The following is an 8492-nucleotide window of genomic DNA, read 5'->3' as shown; positions in this document are numbered from 1 at the left end:
AATCCATCAAAGACAGAAATACCCAATTACCGGTGGGGGCACATTTCTCACAGGAGGGCCACTCTCTCTCCAATCTCTCAGTCCTGATCCTCAAGGGAAATTTACACAACACTTCCCAGAGACAAGCCTATGAGCTCCATTTCATCAGCCTCCTGGATACTAGAGATCAGGGACTAAACATAGACATTGGATTTTTGATACACTATAATCTGCCTGGCAACTGACTCCCCAGCCCAGCCCAGCCCAGCCCAGCCCCTGGCTTGTTTACTTTTCATTCCATCCAGGAAGACCACACACCGACTGCTGAAGCTTCCTTAGCCTGACGAAGGGTTTTTGAACCCAAAAGCTTGCTTAGTAACTTTTCTCCAACTATTTGGGTTGGTCTAATAAAAGATATCAAATTCACCCAAGGAACCTTGTCTGCCTATGTCCTCAGACCAACATGGCTACAACCTAAACCCCTCCATATAACAACTTATTCTTATGTTACGTGATGGGCCCAAGGCCGCACAGCATATCAATGACAGAAGTGGAAACAGTCCCTTCCAGAGCCAAAACCTGGGAGTCCTGACTCAGCCCCTGACACTCCCCCTCCAAGACTGGTAAGGATTTAATACTCTTGCCATATTCCCCTTCTTCCACAGGAAAAAAAAAGGCACATCACATTAGCAAGACAATAAGCTTTTTGCTTAAAGTTTTACACGCTGGAGTGACAGAGGAGAATTCAGCAGAGGCCAGGCGTGTGCCGCACACCATGAACAAGCCAGCAACCAGAGGCATCGCTGCTAATTTAACAATCAGTCTATACAAAAAAGCTTCCCACAACACTACCATGTTGCAAACCACCAGTTCGGGGCAGCCTCTTTTGTGATATATGCTTCTTATTTGGCTTCTTCCGGAATAGTTTCTGCCGCCAAAATACAATCAATTAATGGCTCCGGTGCCCAAGAGGGAGAGGGGAAAAATAGCAGGAAGAGGGAGATTTAAATATCGAAATGTGCTGGGATTCGCAGCCCCTCCATGCCCACAGACCAGCCAATCCTCATTTCCCAGGGATGGGGAGTTACCTCCTCTTTCGGGGCAAAGTCTCACAATTCGCCCCCGTTATTTTGCCACCCGTGCACTTCCAGAGCTGGGTGGGGGCTGAGCCCAGCCGCACTGTCACAAGCTCTGACAGCTTTGCCTTTAGCAAATGCCAGCCCCTGCCTCCTAGCTAAGCCCGGGATGGCAAAGCAGATCCCTGGGCTGCTGTTAGGATTATTTTGTTGCAAAACTAGTTCCTGGGAGGGCTCCGTGCCTCCCCCCAGCCCTTCCCCACTGCCCTGGCAATGTTGCAAAGCAAGGGACTGGAAGAAGGGGAAAAAAGCAAGCGAAGGAAACTCACCTACTCTCAGATCTCAGGCTCTTTTAAACAAAAAACTGCCAGCCTAGAGGACTCAGAGGGTGCCTGGGAAAGAGCATGCACCGCCCAGCCAGGCTTGCCAGGCTCTGGGTCCACTGCAAACCTCTCCTTTCAGTCCCAGGTTTCCTGCCCAGCTTTGAGAGAGCCCAAGTTCAACATATTTAAGCCCTGGCTTCTTCCCTCCAACGTGGGCTGCTTTTCCCCTTTGCACCAAGGGGGAGCAAAAATAACCACCCCCCCATATATGCACGTGCCACTTGCAACTGCAAAACAGAAGAAGAAAGTACCTTGCAACCACCTAGACTTGCAGCAAGGGGGGGAGGGGGGGCTGGAAAGTCCCTGTCGCTGGGGTTGTTTTTTTTTCTGATTGGCTCCCATGCTGCTGATCTGCCCGGATACTTTGTTTTTCTTTAATGTAATTGGCCGCTGCTGGGTTTTCTACCCGGATACAAGCTGGCTCTGCTTTGTCATTGGTGAGGCATGTTTTGGTGTCTGCCTGGTAACAAGCGGCTGAGGGCTGGGAGCGGAGGGGGAGCCGGGGGGCATGCAACTGACAGGGATGGGGGGGGTGCTTTAACCACTGGGTACCACTGCCCTGCTGCATGTGCACAAGTCTCATGGTCCCAGGGCTCCTCAAAGCCCCTCCTCTACCCCCAAAACTGGGCAGAAGTGAGGGGGTAGGGGGTACCCTGGAGCCTGGCTGGGGAGGCGCTGGGTCTCAATAGAGGGGAAAGGACATGCAAGGGAGACAGGGAGGGGCAAGGGTGGATCTAGGATTTGCGAAAGAGCAGGGATGACGGGATGCAATTGGTGCCCCCCGGTGGCAGATAGCCTCATGTGGCTGCTGCCAGGGACTTTTCAGACTCCCTGAAGCAGCAGGTCTAAATCTCTGGGTCCCCCCACACAAGCCACCCTGCTCCCCTTCTCCCTCCCCGGCAAGGATTGCCTCTGGGTGCCTCTACTCCTGCTCGTGTCCCCAGCTGACCCGGGAAGCTCAAGGTGCTCCTGCACCACTACAGGGTGCCGAGCTGGGCTGGGGATAGTGACGCTGGGAGACAGTCACCCCCTGCCAGCACCTACCCCCTGTCCGGTCCCCCAGGTGCTCCCTACTAGCTGGAAACAGGTCCACCAGTGCCACCCATGCCCAGCCCAGCCTGGCACCCCACGTAGCTACTCCATGTAGCTGAAGCCTGAGTAGGATGTAGGCATGGACGAACCGAGTGGGCACCCGGGGCCCACACAGAAAGGGAGCCCCAAAATGGTAATTGTTTCCCGTTGTCTGATAATTATTGTCATTATCTCTGGTGAAGGGGGGCCCAATACTAAAAGTTCACCTGGGGCCACCAGGAGTCTAGGTGCGGCCACTGGCTGGAGCACCTGGGCCAGCGGGGGAAACCCAGGAGATGGGGACAGGGAGCAGGGAACTGCTGGCTGCAACGGACCCCAAGAGTCCCCATGCTTGCTGTCTTGGGAAGCTTAGGAAAAGTCCTGATCCAAATCCCTGATGTGCCTGTCCATTCGCCCACTTCTCTGTGCTCAAGGCAGGCCTTCAAGATTCGGCTCACCGATCCTGACTCCATGATGCTACTGATTTAAGGCTCCTTCTTTCATCCTTCTTTCTGTTGGCTGCCTGCAGGTGTAACGCCCAGGTTGGGCTATTAAATTAGTGCAACCCCAGGGATATAACAATTCAGCTTGGGTGTTTTCCATATGCTACAGGCTCCTGTATAGCTTCAGAGAAGGGCAGAGTTCAGGTTTCTGAGAAGCCACGGAAATCTGCTGGGACCCCAACTTGGGTTGCATGGTTTGAAAGAGACCTAAAATGAGAAAGAGAAAAATGCCTTGTGCCAAAAATGTGAAAGGCTGTGAGATGTCTTCCTTTAGTGCTTCTTTTCATAGCCTCTGCATTGCTAATGCCCTAAGGAGAGGAAAGAAAGGACACCAAATACCTGGATGGGAAAAACTGAGTCTCGTGCTTTTGGGCCATTTGAGAGGCAGAAACACAGGGCCATGTTGACCGAGTATATTAAAATTGAACCCCAAATCCATGATTTTGTGAGGGGGGAGGTTTTTTGTTTCGACAGAGTTAAATTCTAACCTCCTCTGTGTCAAACATACTGTTCAAAGCTGAGCCACTGAGTACTGAAACCCAAAAAGGGAAGTTCTACACATCTGCTGCTAGAACAGGAAGCGCTCCTCTTTCTCAGTGGCTGATGACTATGCAACTGGTTTTCTTAAGACTTCATTTCCAGCTTTTTGTAGGCTTTTCACATTTTCGACATAACAGGCTTTTAAAATAAGCTTATGAAAGGGACTGAATGACAGGTGGGCTGCTATGGCAGAGGACTGAACTCAGTTTGGGAGGTCTCTTCTAGTTTTATGTTCCTATCTTTTTAGATTATTTTCCAGTCCAAACTTTTGGAGGATGAGCGAAGTGGTGTCTGTGGACTAACCTGTGACTTCCAGTGTCTCAGATCATCCACCAACTTACCACTATGTGTATTTATGGATCAGTAGACTTTCTGAACCTGAAATGATTGCAGGGGTGAGTTTCTTCATTTGGCTAAAGGCAACCTAGTCAGATCCCACTGGGTGATGCCGATTATGTCCAAAGGGGAGCAGCCATTCTGATCTAAAGAGAGTACTGAGTGGAAGTAACCATCCCAGCCACCAACTTCATAATCTGAATGGAAGGGATAGGCCATCAGTTCTTGAATTCAAGTGACTGCTTGCCTGCTGCAGCTGCTGTTACAGCCAGAAGCTTTTGGCCACATCCTGACAAATAAGAAGGTGCTTCCTCCATTGTCCTAGGTAGCCACTACTAGGAGTCCAGCAATTTAAGATTCAACCTGTGCAGACAATCTCTCTGCCAGCAAGTCAGTCTCTGTTGAGACATCCAAACCCAGAAGATTGTCTATTAATCTTTGCAAACAGGCTCTAGCTTCCTGAAGCCAAGTGAAATCATATCAGCTGCAACAACTCTCTGGCACACTGCTTTCTAACGCCAGGAGATGGCTAACAGCGAATGTTAAACCCACAGATGTTTTCTGCAAACACCCCCAGTAGAAGAGTTCCTCAAAAAACCCAACACAGCTTCAGGTTAAACAGCTGTGCTCTCTAGGAGATCACACCTGCTTATGGATTTGTGGCTTGGATATTACTGATGTCAGTCCAAGAAATCTTGTAATTGTCCCCTAAATGCATCAGTTGAATGTTAACTACAAGAAACTGCATCACCTTGGACTGCGTTTGATTATTCCACATAACCCTATCTTGAGGTGTGAATAACACAGGCTGTCCTGTGCTGTGGGTGGGTTGCTTGAAATAGCATAAAAAATGCCATCCAACAGGACCTTCAACCTGGGAATGATTTAGCCAAAGCACGCATGTGCAAGAGCAACACTGCCGTGTTACTTTTTGGGCTGGCAGCTAAAGAACACTGTCTTCTTCACTCACCAGCTTCCACAAGGTTAAGGCTCCTCAAAGCTCTGGTTTTGGTTTTCCGGCCTTTTTCCTCTCTGGGTGATCCGATTTGCAAACACAACTTCATCTTCTATTTCTATGCTGATGAAACCTCCCCATGTGGATGTCATGCAGCAATCAGGCCAAAAAAGACCACTGCCCCTCTCCTGCTCCTGTGCCATCCCATGTCTCTCAGTCACTGTGACTAGTATGGGGTGATCCACAGGAAGGGCCCGGCTCGCGTCCAGAGTCGCCGCCACCCCCAGCCCCACTTTGCACCCCAGCCCGACCGACCCAGCCCTTAGAGCCAATCCTTATCCCGAAGTTACGGATCTGGCTTGCCGACTTCCCTTACCTACATTGTTCTAACATGCCAGAGGCTGTTCACCTTGGAGACCTGCTGCGGATATGGGTACGGCCCGGCGCGAGATTTACACCTTCTCCCCCGGATTTTCAAGGACCAGCGAGAGCTCACCGGACGCCGCCGGAACCACGACGCTTTCCAAGGCTCGGGCCCCTCTCTCGGGGCGAACCCATTCCAGGGCACTCTGCCCTTCACAAAGAAAAGAGAACTCTCCCCGGGGCTCCCGCCAGCTTCTCCGGGATCGGTTGCGTTACCGCACTGGACGCCTCGCAGCGCCCGTCTCCGCCACTCCGGATTCGGGGATCTGAACCCGACTCCCTTTCAATCGGCTGAGGGCAACGGAGGCCATCGCCCGTCCCTTCGGAACGGCGCTCGCCTATCTCTTAAGACCGACTGACCGAAGACTAGTATCAGTCTTCACTTGGGCCCATGGAAGCATTGCTTTTAAACCTACTTTTTAGATCCAGGTTGTATCTAAATCTTGCTGATTTTTCCTGCAGAGCACCTTTTCTCTCCGTCCACATCACTAAAATGTCCATCCAGACCACCGTCATCCTGCATCTCAGCTACTGCAACATCTGTTTCTTGAGTATATCTAATTTCTTGAGTAAATCCCACTTTGCCCCATACTTAATTCCGTTCAAATACAGCTGCTAAGATTGCTGATTCTGGCTTGTTCCTTTGCCCACATCACCCTTCTCTCTGCATCCTTCCACAAATGCAAATCATAGAATCATAAAGTTGGAAGGGGCCTCATGGAGTCTCTTGTTCAATCCCCTGCATAAATGCAAGATTCAGTGTTCCTAAATCATCCCAGATAGATGCTAACCCAGCTCTCTTTGGAATCCCCCAATGAAGAAGATTCTGCAACCTCCCTAGGCAGTTTGTTCTACTGTCCTGATGTTTTTGCAGCTAAGTTGTTTTTCCTGATATCTGATCTAAATCTGGTTTGCTGTAGTTTAAGCCCACTGATTTATGTCCTACCCTCTGCGACAAGAAAGAACAACTGTTCTCCATCTTCTTTATGGCAGTTTTTCCAACACATTTATCATCCTCATTGCTTATTTTGGATCCTCTCCAGTTTCTCTATATTCTTTTAAAATGCAGTGTCTAAAACTGGACACAGTATTCTAGCTGAAGCCTAACCAGTGCTGATTAGGATGGTACTATCAGTTCATTTGTCTTCACAGAATTCTTCTGTTGATGCAGCTCCAAAACTGTATGTGCTATTTTTGAGACACTGCTCCTTGCCAATGCTGCTGCTGGACCAATAATCCCCCATTCTGGATTTGTGCAACTGGAAAGAAAATGCAACTACTTTGCATTTTGTCTTTCTTTAATTTCATTTTGTTCACCGTTGAAGTGTTACACTGTTCTGCCAGTAATGCTGATGACCTACTTGCGAACTTCTGGAACAAGCATCTCCAGGCTTCCTCCTATGCTGCCAGGTGCACATGGGCAGAGCTCCTTGTGAAAAAGTTCATTGTGCCCCTTTAAATTCCTTTTTGGTCAAGATATCCAAGTTTGACCCTGGTTGGCCAGCCAGTGTGCTGCGACCACTGCCTTCCTGACCAGCGTTGTCTGGTTTCTTTGCATTCCCCCTTTATTATGGGCACCTGTTGTCCATCTTGTACTTAATTGTAAACTCTGTTAGGCAGGAACCACCTCTGCTCTGCATCTGCACAGAACTTCATATAACTGAGCCCCTGCTCCAGGATTGGGGCTGTTTAGCACTACCAATAATAGAAATAACAGTGTTTCCTCCCTGCCTTCTAAGACATGCATACTTCTACAGGCAGAAAAGGAAGTGGTTCCCTCTTGACAATGATGAGTGGATCAGTCACTCCTGCCAGGCCTCCAGGGGAAATAGAAATTTGAGTGTGAACAGCTGCTGTAATTTACAGTAAAGAAACAACTACCCCACAGAGGCTATAAAAAGCAACATCAGGAAGTATTCCATTGTAGCAAGCGACAGGCCCATACGTTACCATTTGCCAACGGCAGAATATTATTTACCAGAGGTGTTCTGAGATAGGGCTATTTACCCCACAGTTAGAATAGGGCTTTATAGAAGTGAGTGGCAAATGCTGGCATTTAAATGGTAAGCAGCATATTTGCTTCAGTGAAGGACCAGCCACAAGGCTTTAATATTTCCTATCCCTGAAAATGCCATTGATCAAAAGACATGGTTCTGTGTTTACTCTAGGTGTAGATGTCACGAGGCCAATGTTTAGCTTTCACTCCCTGAAATGTTTTCCTTCCATTATAGCTGCATCACAGCTGAGGGAAGAAGATCACATACTTGAGCCTGAGGGAACAAGCCAGTCACAGCTGAGGTTTGTTTATAGGTTCAATTAGTTTATCTTTCCACAGAAACAAAAAATCCTGGCATTGAAAAATCATCCTTGGCAAATGCAAATCGTCACCCTGCCAGGAGGGCTTGGGGAAATGGGACCCAGCTAAGAAACAAAAATACACATTGCAAACCATGTGTTGCAGAGTGCATCCTCATTCAGTGTGAATGTTGGTGAAGTGGATGCAAAAGGAAGAGGGTGTGGAAGACTTTGTGGGGAGGTTCGTAGCTTGGCTCACGAGATCAATGACAAAGGGCAGGAAGAGCTGGAAATCTGTCAGCTACATCCTATTTAGATGAAGAGTTTAATCTCTATAAACCCAGAGACAATATTTACTATCTTATAGAACAGGGCTTACCTAAGGTTTCTGGAGTGGATACGGAAACTGTTAGCCAAACACGTTCTTAGATTCATTGCCTTGTCTATACACAACTTTAGCATGTGCTAGCGGGTTAAGGTGAGTTCCAGCTCCCTCTTGGCATCAGCATGATCAGATAACATGTGGTAGAGGCTATGTTACAGAGCTAAAACTCAAACTCATCCAAGTCAAGAAGAACCCTCTGAGTACTGGCTATGATTCAGTGGAGATGCTCTGTTACCAAAAGTTGAGTGGCTATGGATGCAGTCTGGCAGCTACAGTCTGTCCCACAAGGCCTAGTAACAGAACCAGCTAAGTGCAAACAAGGCCTTAGAGGCTCAACTGCAATAATTCATGTAAAGTTTGGTCTTTAGGAGCAGACACCTTCCATCATCTGGGTTCAGAAAGAGCAACAGGGGCTTGCAAAACACCTGCCCCTCCAGGGCTTCCAGGCACAGTGGCAGCGACTTTCAGACATACACAAATGTGTCTTACACTGAACGCTCTCTGAGATGCAGAAGAATTAGCAAAAGTCAACACAGGAAGCTCTAG

The 8492-nt window shown here is 48.7% G+C and overlaps 1 protein-coding gene across 1 annotated transcript in view; it reads right to left on the bottom strand.

Moving 5' to 3' along the window:
- Nucleotides 1–1628, bottom strand: part of RFX5 (regulatory factor X5) — a 23391-nt gene extending 21763 nt beyond the window's left edge. Inside the window, 1 exon segment of the mRNA XM_014525998.2 lies at nucleotides 1385–1628. The gene's annotated coding sequence lies outside the window, so the exon portion shown is untranslated.
- Nucleotides 1629–8492: the final 6864 nt, after the last annotated feature.

This window comes from Alligator sinensis, unplaced genomic scaffold (genome assembly GCF_000455745.1).
Source record: "Alligator sinensis unplaced genomic scaffold, ASM45574v1 scaffold880_2, whole genome shotgun sequence".
Classification (NCBI taxonomy): domain Eukaryota; kingdom Metazoa; phylum Chordata; order Crocodylia; family Alligatoridae; genus Alligator; species Alligator sinensis.
This window is presented reverse-complemented; position numbering and strand designations above follow the sequence as displayed.